Consider the following 15,780-nt stretch of genomic DNA (forward strand, 5'->3'; position numbering starts at 1 on the left):
GGATGTTTGCCAACAACGAAGCTATTGCGCTCCCATATCTCAGAGTATCCCTTACATCCAACGATATCAAATATTGTGAACTCGTAGTGAGTACTTGTTGGGCTAGCTTCTGTGCTAGTCCCAGTGCTTTGTTGCGATTTTCCATAATCTCTTTTAAGTAGCTTCCTAGCTTTTTGGTTGGCTGGTCCAATAGATTTTAGATTATCTCTACTGCCCTCATAACCTTCTCTGATGTGTGCATAGGATCTACAACTTAATGGGAACATGCTGTTCATTCTCAACCTCCCCCGTGGGGCAAATTTTTGCAGGTTCTTTCCTCTCTAGGGATCATGGGTCTTGCCCACCTACACCTCTCTACCTCGAGATCATGTGAACTAGTTCTGATTTTGTAGAAGAGATGCCTTTTAAATATTGATATGTCTTCCCTGCGGTATTTCTACATTCCATAGTTGTCCATTGAGTTAATTTCCTGTGTATAGAACAATATTTTTGTCCCCACGTTTTGCCATAGTTTTTATAGCATTTTCTGCATTACTATCTCCTTGATTTCACATGCATCTTTTGGTATGTTAGTGGTTGTTATACCCCATGGTTCCATCCACTTCATCCCCTCTTCGTGCTAACCCATGGTTCGCGTAGCTTCCATTGCCTTATGTGGTATCCTATTGGCTCAACTTTGTTGAGGTAAGCCATGAATTGACCGAATGCTTTCCCTTCTAGAGGTATCATAATCCTTTTAGCCAATAGGATGGGGTAGGGTGTCTCTGCCTTAAGCCCTGACTCCTATCTTAGGAAACATTTATGTAAAGTCTCTATTCTTTCCCAGTATGTCCTAAAGTGCCCGGGTGCCCAAGCTGAGAATCTGTAAAAAATTATTAAACACCATCATTGTGGATAGAAATTTCCTCATTTCCCACTTCCATAGATGTGCCTTCCTGTATTGATTTTGGAAACTATATCAAGCTTTCCAGCAGCCGAGAATACTCCTTTCCACGCATGTAGTTGTATATTAATTGTTTCGAGGGGCTTCCCTTCAAATGTGACATCCCCATATGTGTTATGTGTCCGGATCACCATGACTTTTGTCTTATTTGCATTCCGCCTTATTCTTTGTGAAAAATACAACATCTACATTATATACGGCAAATGAGAGAGTTCTGATAGCTGCAATTTGCAAAGGTGTTGAAATTGACAGTAAATTTGCACTGATGCAAATGGTTATAGAATCTTTGTTTGGCCAGCCTTGTAAGCATGGCTTTCTTCTTGTTTCTCCCTTTACGTCAGTTTGCTTTTCATCACAACCCCGAGACACGATAATCGAATTCGTCAAGGATTGGAGGTGAGCATGAACTTCTTGATGCGCAGTTTTGCTTGCAGCAAACGCAACTGGCACCGCTTGATTAAGGTCAGTCGGAACTTGAGGGTCCGTTTTGATGTGGACAGTAAATTAATTGCAAGCCGCGAATTTGAAGATTTGCGGATGCCGATGACCAAGCAGCTGCTGAAAAAACGTTGAATGATAAGACAATTAATTCATATTCAGTAAGAAAAAGGGATAGCCAATTGGAGGAAAGCAATTATCAAGCAGCTTGCTTGCACGAGTTGAGACTGCAGTGTGCTGATCTACGCATGTGCTGGGACCTAGGCTTGGCGGCGCTGAATGTGCTGGTACGGCGGTCTATTGTCTCATCAACGTGGAAAACATCATAGATCGTGAAGCTAGCGTACCAAGTCCAGTGGAATAAGCACAGATGGGAAACAAACTCGCTCGCACCACCCAAGTCTCCGCATCGGAGTACTACCTGCACGATCTTCCGTGCTTCTTGTAATCTTGATTCAAGGGCACCCCTCTTCTTTGCTGTATGCTCCTTGGTGAGCCTATGTGGCTTGGAATTAGAGGGGCAATAGTCCCCAAGGGGCCTTCATACAGGTTGGCCCCTAGGCTGATCAACCGTTTGAGTATGGCTGGTAAACTGGTTGAGCCAACTGCCTTTCTCAGTTCATCTGACATAAGTGGTTGGGCCTTCTGGTCGGTCAAACTGATCTGGCATGCCAGTTGGTCAAGGTGATTGGCTCATGCCCTTTTAAGCCTTGAGGGATATGATTGATCTCCAGTACCTGTTGCCTCAAAATGTATGCACAATTTGAAAGATTATGCATACTTGTTGTATAGTTTTATGCACTTGCATGCTCCATCCGATGTGCGCAAGCTTTGAAGAATTGGAAAATCTAGTGCGGCAACATGCATGCTCCATCCAGATGTGCACAAGCTTTGAAGAATTGGAAAATCTAGTGTGGCAACATGATTTTGGGCCACCTCGTGAAGCTTGTTGCTACCGAAAAACGGATTCTGTTAACAAAGCTAGAAATCAAAGTTGGGGTGAAAAGTGGCTGAAACTAAAGTTGAGGCTCCCTTGAATCTTGTATGGTAGTGATACTGTTGTGGCAATGCAAAGCAACCTTTTCAACAGCAGCATACTCTAAGGCGCCTATGCAGTAGAACTGCTGCCTCAACAAAGATACAAAATGTCTTCCATGTTTCTCTTCTTTAAAGGTATGTATGACCCAACTGTTTATTGTTACACAGATTTTCTCTCATGGATGAGGGTGGTCAAATTGACTATGTTCTTGCAAAAATCATGGGGTTTCAGTGCTGGTGCTCAGAAGTAAGTTACGTGTTGAATATTACATCAAGTGGAAGGGCCTGCCTGATGATGCCTCCTGATTTAACTGTTCAAGAGTACCCTGATCTTCTCCACTAACTGCAGTCCAAAAAACACTATTCCTTTGCATATGATGGATTGTTTTCATGATAGAGAATATAGCTTCTTTTGAAACCTAGATGGCAGCGTATGCTTGGGTAGTACTGATGAGAACATAAGTGCAGCTTTGCCTACCAACTTATCTTGCTATGTACCATGCCTTTTCTAAATCCCCTTCTTCCCTTTGTCTCTCTTTTTCTCCCCCCGCCCTTCTCTCTCTCATTGTTCTTACAAAAAATCCAAATGGGGAAGTTTGGATGTATTCTAGTTTTAGATAGTCTACAAAATATTCAGCAAATAGCCTGCTGTACACCAGACTTTACTTGACATATGCTCTCTATCCTTCTTGACTGTTTACAGTATTGTACTTTGAGGAGTTAATGTTGCTTTTCAGTGACGAAGGCTTGTAACAGAGGCTAACTAGATAGTCTCTCTGAAGCGACATTATAGTTATTAGGGTCAAAAAGTACTAAAACAAGAGTGTTGTATTTTAATTCTGATATTTGTAGAATTAATCATGAGTATTTTGTATAGGTAGGGCCTTAGTATGCCAAGTGTGCTTCTCATCTGAGGACTTACCATTGGTAACTGCTTCCTGTACCAATTTAGAGATGTATCCTGCATAAATTAGAGGACATATCATTCAGTCCTAATTTCACGTTAAATAGGAAACCAGTCCCAATGTACATATCATTTTTCACAATTAATATATGGAATAATGACTGCCAACATGGACTCTCTGAACAAGTGGTCCTATTCGTCTTTCAAGCTAATTGCTTGTGGCTTCCTAGCAGCTCAGCTAGTGTGTGTTGAGTGCACCTGCTACTGTCTACACTTTCTCCAATCCAGGTGGTACTCTGGGTTTCATGCATTACAGACAAGTTCTTGATTTCATGTTTCTGAATGCTGGGTTCTATTTGGTTATTTACCTATCCTTATCCTTTTAGATACTTCTGTAGTATGCTGCTGGCATATAGTATTATTGAACTAAATAATTATAGCACCACATCATGAATCTCATGAAGTGTGTGTTGATACTGGGTCAGACACTTACGACCTTGTTTTATCAGATGAGGAGGGCAGTGGCAGGGATAGCACAGGGCTTGTGTTGGAATGTAGAGGTCAACTCTCCACCTGTGAGCCCCAATATGAGGTGGACAAGGGGGGGTAATTGAGAGAGGCGGCCATGTGAGCAGCAAGCTAGCTGTCACATGGGCAACACATGACAGTCCTTGAGTTTATTTTAGCGCAGCCTCATGGCAGCTATGGCTGGCATTGGCCCTGCTAAAGGGCATATATATGCTGGCTGGCAGCAGCCATGGAATGGGCAGATTAGCTGGGGCTAAAGCCCTGCAAAATGGTGCCACAAGCAGGCCTTATAATAGGCCAAGTACAGCAGCCTGGTCGGCCAGTACTTGGTAGATGCAGACAGCTTGTTAGGGAGAGCCTGTAATGTCCTGTGCCTACTAGCTCTACGTTCTATGATCCTTGACATATACAGGGATATGCATCTAGAGTGAGATGGGGTGGATGAGTCTGTCTCCATTACATCGGTTGATCAGGGCACACCTCAGCCTTTGCAAGTTACATTGCCCACACATTAGCATAGTTGTTTGTGTTGGAATAGGGATGATCGCCTCCCCACCTGTGAGCCCCCATATGAGGAGTGCATCGAGGGGGTGGACCATAGATTGATAGTAGTAGGCATGGGGCTGCCACATGGGCAGCACATGGGCTGCCATGTGGGCAGCAGAGAGAGAGAGGAGATCCCTGACAGAGGAGAGCCACCATGGAGGGCAGATCTGGAAGAGGCTGTCCACAGATGGAAGGGAAGATCTGGGCAGGTTTCCAACACGAGATGGCTGCGTGGATAAGGCACTGATGTCAGCATGTTTACAGACTGTTTGGGAGTGATCCGGGACCAAAGAACAAGGCTGGAATGATACGGAACAAAGATAGTGTAGCATACTCTAACTCTAACTTACGAAACTCTTTCATGCGTGGATACAAGTCACGTCTCATCTCCTCCTGCGTTAGCACAATCATGGGCGATGACCTTCGATTTTTCCTCCCAGCCAATTCTCAGGGACCTTGATGCGTCATATTACGTATCTTTTTATTCGTTATTTTCCATCATCCTTATCCCTGAGACCCTCAATTCCCTAGATAGTTCTCCTTGCCCAAATGTCAGCATTTTTGGCCTCTCCACTTGGTGCACCATTTTACCCCTCTCTTGGGGCACATTAAAACCCACTTGCCCCTTGGCATTATTGCACATTTAGGTGCACCTAGGCCTTAGCACTCAGAACTATCTAGTCAATGCCATTCCGCCCTCACCTAGGACCTTGGCAGTTACTTCTCTTGACCATTTTAATTACGCACATTAACTATTACAAAAGTTGGTCATCTAAGAGAAAATGCCCACCGATCTATCCGAGTTCATGCTATCTCGGCTCGAGCATAACATTCCTTCCCTCTTCAAGCATCAGCGTCCTCGATGATGAAATCTGGGAACGCTCTCCGTAACTGGTATACGGATTCCCAGGTAGCTTCCGATAGAGGCTGACCATGCCATGCAACCAACACCGTGGGTATCTTCCGATTTCGTATCTGCATTGTTCCTCGGTCCAAGATTCTGGTTGGTTTGCGCCTTGCAATATCCTCTATCTCCTGAAACAAAACCACATCTTCGATTAGTGAGTCACCTGTATGCAAAAATTTCTTTAAGCGCGAAACATGAAAAACCGGGTGCACCTTACACCCCTGTGGCAGTTCTAATTTATAGGCTACACTGCCTATTCTCTTTAGAATTAACCACGGCCCACAGTATCGAGGTGATAACTTAGCACACTCTCCTGAAGTCAACGACTTCGAGTGCGAAGGAATTCTGAGAAAAACTTTTTCTCCTTCTTCAAATACTCTTATAGACCGATTTTCATCCGCATACACCTTGGCTCTATCCATAGCCTGGCGGATATTAGCTCTCGCAAATGCTAGCATCTCCCGCATCTGAACTACAAAGTTCGCGGCACTAGGCACTTTCTGAGGTACTCCAAGTATAGTCGGATTGGCTGGTCTATAACCATAGTTCAGCTCAAACGGACTGAACCCGGTAGATGAATGTTTCCTATCATTGTAGGCAAACTCCAACAATGGTAACCACTTGTCCCATGTATGTTGCCTCAATGACACATACGCCCTCATCATATCCTCTAAAGTCTGGTTGACTCTCTCCGTCTGACCATCCGACTCAGGATGATCCCCACTACTCATTCCCAACTCAGTCCTTAGTGTCTCAAATACCGCTGTCCAAAAATGACCGGTAAATCTAACATCTCTGTCTGACACTATGGATCTAGGCAATCCATGCAGATGAAATATATGTCTAATGAACAAATCCGCCACTTGCGGGGCACTAACAGACTCTCTAGTCGGAATGAAGTGAGCCATCTTGGTTAGACGATCAACCACTACAAGGATAGAATTATACCCTCCTTGGGTTACAGGTAGCCCTACAATAAAATCCATGGAAATGCTCTCCCACTTACTTAGTGGTATTTCCAAGGGCTGTAAAAGTCCGGGTGGCTTCACCTGCTCGGCCTTACTTACGTGACACGAGAAACACCGTGTCACATATTCATGAATATGCTTTTTCATCTTTGGCCAAAAGAAATCTCGCTTCACGAGATCATATGTCTTCTCGACTCCTGGATGTCCTGCACACGCCCGGGCTATCATGGCATTGTCGAATGACTCTCTGCCTGAGATCATTCTGATTAGGTACTACAACCTTGCCATTTCTAACTAGCATACCATCCCTTATGGTATATCTTGCATAAGTTTGGCCTTTTCTGGATGCCAGGTCATCCTTTTCACTTTCCCCGGGTTTTAACACATGAGCCTTAGGCCATAAGCTCTGGACAAACTCGTCCACCTTCTGAGTTTCTCTGATCTCGGTCATTAGAGCACTCTCTAATACCGTGAAACTCAGGTTGTGCATAATGCGAGACAACGCATCAGCTACCTTATTGTCTTTTCCTCTTCGGTACCGAATCGTTAGATTAAACTCCTGCATGAGCTCTGCCCACCTAGCTTGGCGGCCCCTCAAGTCAGACTGTTTACAAAAATGTTTCAGAGTATCATGATCCACATCCACATAAAAATCTGAACCATACAAATAATGCCTCCATGTTTTCAAAGCATGGATAACTGCATACAACTCCAATTCATGAGTTGGCCAATTCCTTTGAGAGGGAGAAAGCTTCTTGCTTTCAAAGGCTACTGGCCTTCCCTCTTGAAGGAGGACTGCTCCTACCGCAATGCCACTTACATCGGTTTCTAGGAACAACGGTTTCTGGGGATCAACTATTTTTAACACCGGTCCTGAGACCACAGCTTGTTTTATGGTGTTAAAACTTTCTTGTTGATTCTGCCCCCAAATAAAAGGTACTTTATCTGAGGTCAGATCAGTCAATGGCGATACTATTCCGGAATATCCTTTGATATGCCTTCTATAAAACTGGACAAATCCCAAGAATGATCGCAACGCGGTCAGACTCTGAGGGATTGGCCAAGTTAGCATCGCAGCCACTTTCTTCGGATCCATTTCTACCCCTTGTGGAGTAATTATGAACCCTAAATATTCAAGCCTAACCATACACAGTATAGTTTTCTTCTTATTCACATAAAGATTGGCTTTCCTCAAAGTACTGAACACTATCCTTAAGTGTTCACGATGCTCAGTAACACTTTTACTGAATATCAGGATATCGTCAATAAAATGTACTACGAACTTATCGATATACGGACGTAGTAAATTACCAATGCTCCAGCGACCTTCGTCATGCTTATGAACGATTTACTACGTCCGTATATCGGAAAGTTCGTAGTACATTTTATTGACGATATCCTGATATTCAGTAAAAGTGTTACTGAGCATCGTGAACACTTAAGGATAGGGCATTACCAATGCTCCAGCGACCTTCGTCATGCTTATGAACGATTTACTACGTCCGTATATCGGAAAGTTCGTAGTACATTTTATTGACGATATCCTGATATTCAGTAAAAGTGTTACTGAGCATCGTGAACACTTAAGGATAGTGTTCAGTACTTTGAGGAAAGCCAGTCTTTATGTGAATAAGAAGAAAACTATACTGTGTATGGTTAGGCTTGAATATTTAGGGTTCATAATTACTCCACAGGGGATAGAAATGGATCCGAAGAAAGTGGCTGCGATGCTAACTTGGCCAATCCCTCAGAGTCTGACCGCGTTGCGATCATTCTTGGGATTTGTCCAGTTTTATAGAAGGCATATCAAAGGATATTCCGGAATAGTATCGCCATTGACTGATCTAACCTCAGATAAAGTACCAAATGTAGCATACTCTAACTCTAACTTACGAAACTCTTTCATGCGTGGATACAAGTCACGTCTCATCTCCTCCTGCGTTAGCACAATCACGGGCGATGACCTTCGATTTTTCCTCCCAGCCAATTCTCAGGGACCTTGATGCGTCATATTACGTATCTTTTTATTCGTTATTTTCCATCATCCTTATCCCTGAGACCCTCAATTCCCTAGATAGTTCTCCTTGCCAAATGTCAGCATTTTTGGCCTCTCCACTTGGTGCACCATTTTACCCCTCTCTTGGGGCACATTAAAACCCACTTGCCCCTTGGCATTATTGCACATTTAGGTGCACCTAGGCCTTAGCACTCAGAACTATCTAGTCAATGCCATTCCGCCCTCACCTAGGACCTTGGCAGTTACTTCTCTTGACCATTTTAATTACGCACATTAACTATTACAAAAGTTGGTCATCTAAGAGAAAATGCCCACCGATCTATCCGAGGTCATGCTATCTCGGCTAGAGCATAACAGATAGGAAGAAGGCGCACAGGTTCAGCAGGGTTTGAAAGGCTTATGGGCAGCCTTTGGACAGGTATACAAGTCTGCAAGTGCCTGGGCCAGTGGCTGGAAGCCACATGGCCAGGCAGGGCAGCAGAAGGCCTGAGAGAAAGGGCCAAGGGGGGCATTTATAGGCCCCACTTTTGCAGCTGGCTGAGTTGGCTATTTTGGGGGGGCAACCAGCCTCTATAAAAGGGGGCGTTTGGGTTCCCATTCCCCATCACTTGGAGCAGCAAACCAAGAGGAAGGAGCAGCAGGAGGACCATCCTTGGGCCTATACACAGGAGGTGACGGAGACCTACAAGGGCTGCAGACTTAGCTCAAGTTGCTGCCCACCTAGGCTGGCTTCCAGACAGCAAGGTGGAAGGGATCCTTTGGACAGAGAGCCTACATAAGCTCAGCGGAGCACACAGGCTCAGAGATCTAGAGGTGTCAAGCATATAGTAGGAGAACATTTTGGTAATGTGTTGTGTCCAGTTTGTGGACGGACGGAAATATTTAAGTGTTGCTTTTATATTTGTCTTGATACATAGTCTATTTGAATTATTTGAATCTTGGACCTCGAGGCGGAGCTGTACGGCATGAGGATGGATGAAGGGGCATCGGTGCATGAACACATCACCAAGATGAAGGTGGTGCGGGATCAACTGGCGGCAGTTGGTCAAAGGACGAGCTCGACGAGGATGGTAGGGGTGTTGCTGGGAATGCTCCCTCGGAGCTGTGGTAGTCTTGTGACTTCTATGATTGCAAGGCAGAGGACGGTGCCAATGGATTTCAAAGAGCTGGTTCCATTGGTGCCGCAACAAGAAGCTTGAGAAAAGAAGTAATATGGTACGGATAAGGATGACAAGGTCCGTGTCACGGGCATCCACAAGCCCGTGGCCATGCTAGCTGGTGCCAACGCAAGTAGCCATATCAACTGCCATGCAAGCATCTGTACAGCCATGTAGGAAGCCCTGCGTAGTCAGCACACAGTCAACGCCACATCATCGCAGGTCAAAAACATAGAGTTGACTTTTTGGTCAAAAGTCAACAGTTGACTTTTTGGTCAAAAGTCAACAGTTGACTTTTTGGTCAACATTGGTTTTTTTGACCGACATGGTCAACGGTCGCGTTGATCGGCCGGCCAAGGTCAACAGCCGGCGTTGAGCAAGTCGGCCAGGTTGACCTAACAGCTATAAAAGGATAGCCTTTGGCCCTCGTTCTTTATTCACTCCTTAGGCCTTCAAGCCTTCAGAGCAGCAGAGTCCAGGCCTCCCCACAGCAGACCAGCAGGGTAGCCTCAGCCTCTTCAGGGATCTAGTGAGGATTCACCTCCTCTACGTAGTCTAGTTCTCTAGTTTTGCAATGAGGGTTTCAGCCCCTTCATACATTTGTATTCAGCCCTTTGGGCATTCATTATTCAGTTGTATCTATTTCTCTTCAGAGGTCCACTTCATTCTCTCCCTTTGATTCTCTCACTCACATCCACAGGATCACTTTGTGTATTGAGTGCATCATCTTGCAGTTGCATTTAGTATTGAGGAGGAGAGAGAGTGAGGATACTCTATCTCCCGGTACATTGGTATCAGAGCTTTAGTTTTCTTTCTTGAGATAGGGAGTGACAGTTTAGGGGCAGCTCTTTTGTTTTATTGTCCAAACAAGATCCGGCAAGGACACCATGAGCACCAGTGAGCAGTCCAACAGAGGGGGGGATGAGGGTTTAGTGCCTCAACCGCCACCACCACGCCCACCACAGAACCCTGCAGACACTTCCATGTCTGCCATGACAGCCATGATATAGCTAGGTTCTAGAAACTCTCTATAGAGTTATCTGAGAAGAGCGAGGATGATAGAAGACCGAAGACATATTTAGCAGCCCTAACCCAGAAAGTGAGGTATGAGGTTGAAATGTTCAACCCAACCACCTTGAAAGACCTCACTAAATTGGATGAGATTGCTGAGAGAAAATTGAATCCTTGTAAACCCTTCAACAAAGGAAAGGAGAAAGCTATTGTACAAAATGTTAACAGCCAATCAGATCCTGGATGGATACCATTTCCTTCCATGACTGACGATGAGAAGGAAAAGCTAATTAAGGAGGGTAAATATTTCGGATGTAAGAAACATAAGCCTGGGCATCCATGGCATAAATGTCCTACTCTATTGGCCAAAATTGCCAAAACCAATTGTGTAAAAGGGAAAGGCAAAGCATCCAAGCAGGAGGGTGAGGCTGCTACCTCCTCATCCCAAGACTCTATGGTGAACATAGAACCAAGAGTAAATGCTATCCATTCAGCCAACACTTGTATATGGATGTGTGAATTGAATAGAGAGTAGGCATATTCATTGTAGAGTATGGACAGAGAATAAATATTTTTCTCCTTTATGAAGAGCGTCTGATAGGATGAATAGGGCTGAAATGGAAGAGTTGGAAAAAGAGATTGAAGGTCTATAGTTTCTATAGACTAAGTAGTTCTCCATCGCAAAATCAACTATGGCCAAGGTCTACCTAGTTCAATAACACATTTGGGGTGAGAGAACATCTTTTGAATACTGATTAGTTTGTTGAGAATATGTTTTAACTTATTGAGCGGGTTCCTATAAAGAGATTTCAGCAGCTTGGTATCCAAAAGAGGATTCTGAGCATGAAGAGATACTGAAGAGGCACTGCAGTGGTACTATTGCATTTTGAATATTCAGCATCAAGCGGAACTAGAACTTGAAGATGAGATTTAAGTTCTGATTCAGAAGAGATCGTGTACTACCAAGAGAAGACTAATTGCGGGTTATGAAGAGATGCAAATGCAGAAGTAAAAGAGAAAAGCGTACGCAAGAGAAAGAGACAAGAAAGGATCTAGAAGAGGACTTCTGCGCATTCAAGCAGGAGGGAGTGTCATGACAAGAGAAATAACTAATCTGTGATTAGTAGACATTAAAACATTATTATATATTATACGCCAATGGTGTAACATGTATATGTATTTATGATGGACACCAACCGATTTGTTATGGCAGTGGATCATCTGAGTAGATAGGTCTAGTCGAGCTTGAGCCACTGCTTTAGACGGCATCAAATTTGGACATGTGATACTTATTTTATGCACACTCGTGCCTAGGTTCTAGGGGCAATAGGAAGGGAAGGGTGCATTAAGGTGCCTTGAATGTAGATGCATGGGTCATAGGATAAGGGTAGGTGTAAATGGGAAGATGGAACTTGAGTGATCTCATGGGACTGTAATGAAAGGGTATCACCCTAGTACTCTCACGAGGATGCTCTTTCCCATTGGAGGGCCAATCGGCCTTCAAATTCTGCATGCATTGCACACATTTGCATTCTCGAGAAGGCTGGTTCTTCACAGACTCTTCCTCTCAGTCTGTTGTTTCCAAGGCAGTTGTTGCCAAGAATCTCCATATTATCCCAACCTTCTAGAACTAGCTCCCCCCACGGGTCATAGCTAGAGAGGGCATGTGTGACACGACCCCAAGGCTCTTGAAAACCCAGACCTGCAAAAGAAGCACAAAGAAGCAACCATGGAGACAACAAAGATGGGTGTAGGCTAGCTCACCACCCAACCATGACATTTGTGAGGAAAAGACTCGAGAAACTGGGACGTCCCCTCTGAGCCACAAGATGAGCTATTGGCACAGATCCCAACCAGCTTTGTATCCCATACCACCAGGTGGTGCCTCATGGGCCTTGGATCAACTGCTTGGTCTTGGGCTACGCTAGGAAGCAAGTGCGCTTACGCAACACGATCTAGGAAGCAGTTGTGCTTGAAAACTGAACCACTGGGCTCCTTATATAGGCTTGAGCCCAGTGCAATAGAAAGTGGAAACCCTAATACCAACCCTAATCCATTTGTGCCCTTGCAACTCAACCCGAGAATCGCATGCTTAACCCCTAACCTCCCTAGGCTTCCTGAGCTAGTCTTGTGCGCCTAAGCACACCTCGGATACGGTCATGCACATGACAATGTGGGAGGGATTGCGGGCTAATAATAGCCCCAATCATTTGAAAGTGTGGTAGGCAAAGCAGGTGTGTGGAGCTGTGCACCAGAGCTCATGGCTTGATGTCGCAGTGACTTTGGACATAGTGTGTATCGAAGTTCATTGTTCAAAGTTCTTATTCATGATGTGCTCACTGGAGCATACAAGTCGTGGTGTGTTCCACATATCATCATATCCCATTAGTATCCTAGTGCAGACTGGCATGGGACCAGGTCTTGTCAACCAACCTGTATGTTTGGGTCAACCGGACCCTCACCCGACCGAGCCAAGGTTGGGTCGGCCGCGACTGGGGCCTGGTTGGGTCAACCAACCTGGCTGGTCGGCTCATTGGCCAGCCCACCAGGTTGGCTAGGGGCCTCTAAAAGCGCCTTTCCACTCTCCACTTAGTGTCTCACCTGTGGGCTTCCTTGGAGCATTCTTTCTCACACTTGTCCAGCCCCTTGGCTGTGGATTGTACCCTGGATATATCAGTTGCTATTGCCTCTCTCTCTCTCTCTCTCTCTCTCCTCATGCTTCCGCACGTGCACCACTCTCACAATTTCTATGTATTATCTTATTTGTATGATTTTGAAGTTTGTGCAAGGTTTCCTTAATGCTTGTTCCTATCCTGTCATTTTTTGCAATCAGGAACATGAGAAGAGGCTTCATAAGATCCGGGAGCAGCTTAGAAAGATTGAGCATTCACACGTTTGGCCTTTTCAAGTGAGGGCTGTTGTTCCTTTTAATTATTAATTTCTACTGGGTGGTACCTTTTTCTTGCATGAAGGAAAGAAAAATATAGGCATCACATAAAGACAGAAATGAAGAGAATATGTTTGCTGTCCCTTTTCCAGGAATTTGTTATCGTGTCTATTCCAAATACTGGACCAGGTTGAGTAACAGTTTCACATTTCTGCAGTATTGGTTGGAGACGGACAAAGCCGCATATCTCTTCGGCAGTACTTTTTTAGCAATTTGCATGATCGCATCAGCACTCGTCCATTTCTAAGCATGATTGAGAAGAAATGGCTTGCTTTTCAGGTAATTTCCAAATGCCTTAATATATTGGGGTGGGAATATACAAAAATGTTCTTGCGGGTGACTTGAAGTCTTTCTTGCCAGATACAATTGCCGACCTGAGCTGTCTGGTTGCGCAGCTGCTGCTTGCAGTGAAGCAAAGTCATGAGCGGGGCGTCTGTCATGGTAAATAATTTCTATCTTTTTATTGACGATGTTGGTCTGTCATCCCACCAGCATGCAAAAGCTAATATGGTTTCATGTTCAACAGGAGATATCAAGTGTGAGAATGTGCTTGTAACATCCTGGAATTGGTTATACCTAGCAGACTTTGCATCTTTCAAGCCACCAAGGGTATTGGAGGCTATTGGACACTATTGGTCCCTATTGGACACTATTGAAGACTTTATGGATCTTTTTAATAAATAGAAGGGGCTATGTTTGATTGCCCCAAAAATGGGATACCCTTGAAATATTGGGTTACAAAAGCAAGATGCATAATATTTCTCAAAATAGCCTAGATGAGGTAATTCCTTTTATAAAAAAAATGTAAGCATAATACGCTAATTTAAACACTATTATTTGGATGATATTAGGATGGAGATAGGTTTATATACAATAAAGAAGCAAGTGAAGTTAATTAATTATTTGATGATTGGTAATATATTGAAAAGCCAGAAGTTGGAAGTTGGCCATACATGTGGAACAAACCCCTTAACCAGAACCCAATAACCCTAGCTTTGTGGATATACACCAATGGTGATTGGGAGATTAATACAGATTGATTCAACATATAATAGACTATTTGGCTCATATTATATATAGTGAGATGGAAACAAGGGAAATACTTCAGTATATGGGGTGAGATATATTTTTTTGTTATGAAATTTAAATGAAAATTTGAACATGATAAATTACCTAAATCATGATAGATGATAGAAGAGATTTTTGGGAGAACCCCAAACTCGAGCTATTGGACTAGTCTAAAGTAGTTGTGATAACCATAGTTAATGTATCAGTTGACCCTTATGAGATTCAATCACTAACACGACCAAACATGAATACCAATCTTGGGATAGGATATACTACACCCTTGGCTAATTAAGGATTGTTACGAATAGAGAATGGGTGGCAAAGGTAAATAATGGCAGAGAAAAGGGCAGCATATGGTCCCGTGAACATGGTCGGACTAGGAGCCCAAGGATTTACATGAGATCGAATACTTTGGACCAACGGGACAATGCTGTGGGCGACAAAGTTCAAATACCATTCTCCCGAAGTGCATGAAACTACGAGAAGACATCAATTGATGGGGCCATAAACACGAATAGATGCAACATTGAATTACTTGGTGAAGGAAGACCACAATGACCCCCCAACCCACCTCAGGTTATGCGACTTGAGGTGGGGGAATTTGAAGCTTTTAGAGCACAACAACCAAGGTGGTAGTGCCACTAGGTCATCGCAACATACAACAAAGGGAGCAATGTTCGTTTACTACACCCAGCACCTGAGGCACCTTGGATACCATCCTCCAAGTACTATAAGGATATGAATATGGGAGGATATGCCTTTGCTATTGCATCCTTAGAACACAAAGCACTAGTATTGCCAGAGCCCTAGATGGCGCAACATCAATGGAGATCAACTAGGTAATATAAGATTGCAAACGGGTAGGCAACCCACTTAGAGCGTGGCCACATGCCTGGAGATAGGGCCACATGCTATTTAATGAAGCTATCCAAAGTTAGATCCACAGAGAGGTGCCAAACGTACATGCCTTGCCTTGAACTCCACTCACCTATGGAATTGATGGTAAACCCCCCCGTCCATTCATCAACCACTAAAGCTCCAAACATCTCTAAGAGGGAAACGTAGACCAATGCGCCCAGCATGCCTTCCTCTCTTGCACCCATTTTAAACAAATCTAGACCATTGTGCCAGCAGTGCTTCCTCTCTTGGATCTCTATCTGGGCATGTGGCTTGACCCACTACTGATCCAAGACCTCTACAAATAGAGGTGTACCACTGTAATCAATGATGCTCACATCTCTGCGCCATGAGTTCAACATATGTGATGGACTATTAAGTCCTTTTGAGCAAGAAGAAGCATGGATGATT

The 15,780-nt window shown here is 44.1% G+C and overlaps 1 long non-coding RNA gene across 1 annotated transcript; it reads left to right on the forward strand.

The window, feature by feature from the left end:
* The first annotated feature begins 1,134 nt into the window (after positions 1–1,134).
* Positions 1,135–13,613, forward strand: LOC147892416 (uncharacterized). Its single transcript, XR_015542349.1, has 3 exons — positions 1,135–1,339; positions 13,291–13,365; positions 13,562–13,613. It is a non-coding gene; the product is annotated as an uncharacterized LOC147892416 (long non-coding RNA).
* The last annotated feature ends 2,167 nt before the right edge of the window (positions 13,614–15,780 follow it).

The sequence above is a fragment of the Dipteris shenzhenensis genome, chromosome 16 (genome assembly GCF_047967505.1).
Source record: "Dipteris shenzhenensis isolate YYH24624 ecotype China chromosome 16, Dip_SZ_1.0, whole genome shotgun sequence".
Lineage (NCBI taxonomy): Eukaryota > Viridiplantae > Streptophyta > Polypodiopsida > Gleicheniales > Dipteridaceae > Dipteris > Dipteris shenzhenensis.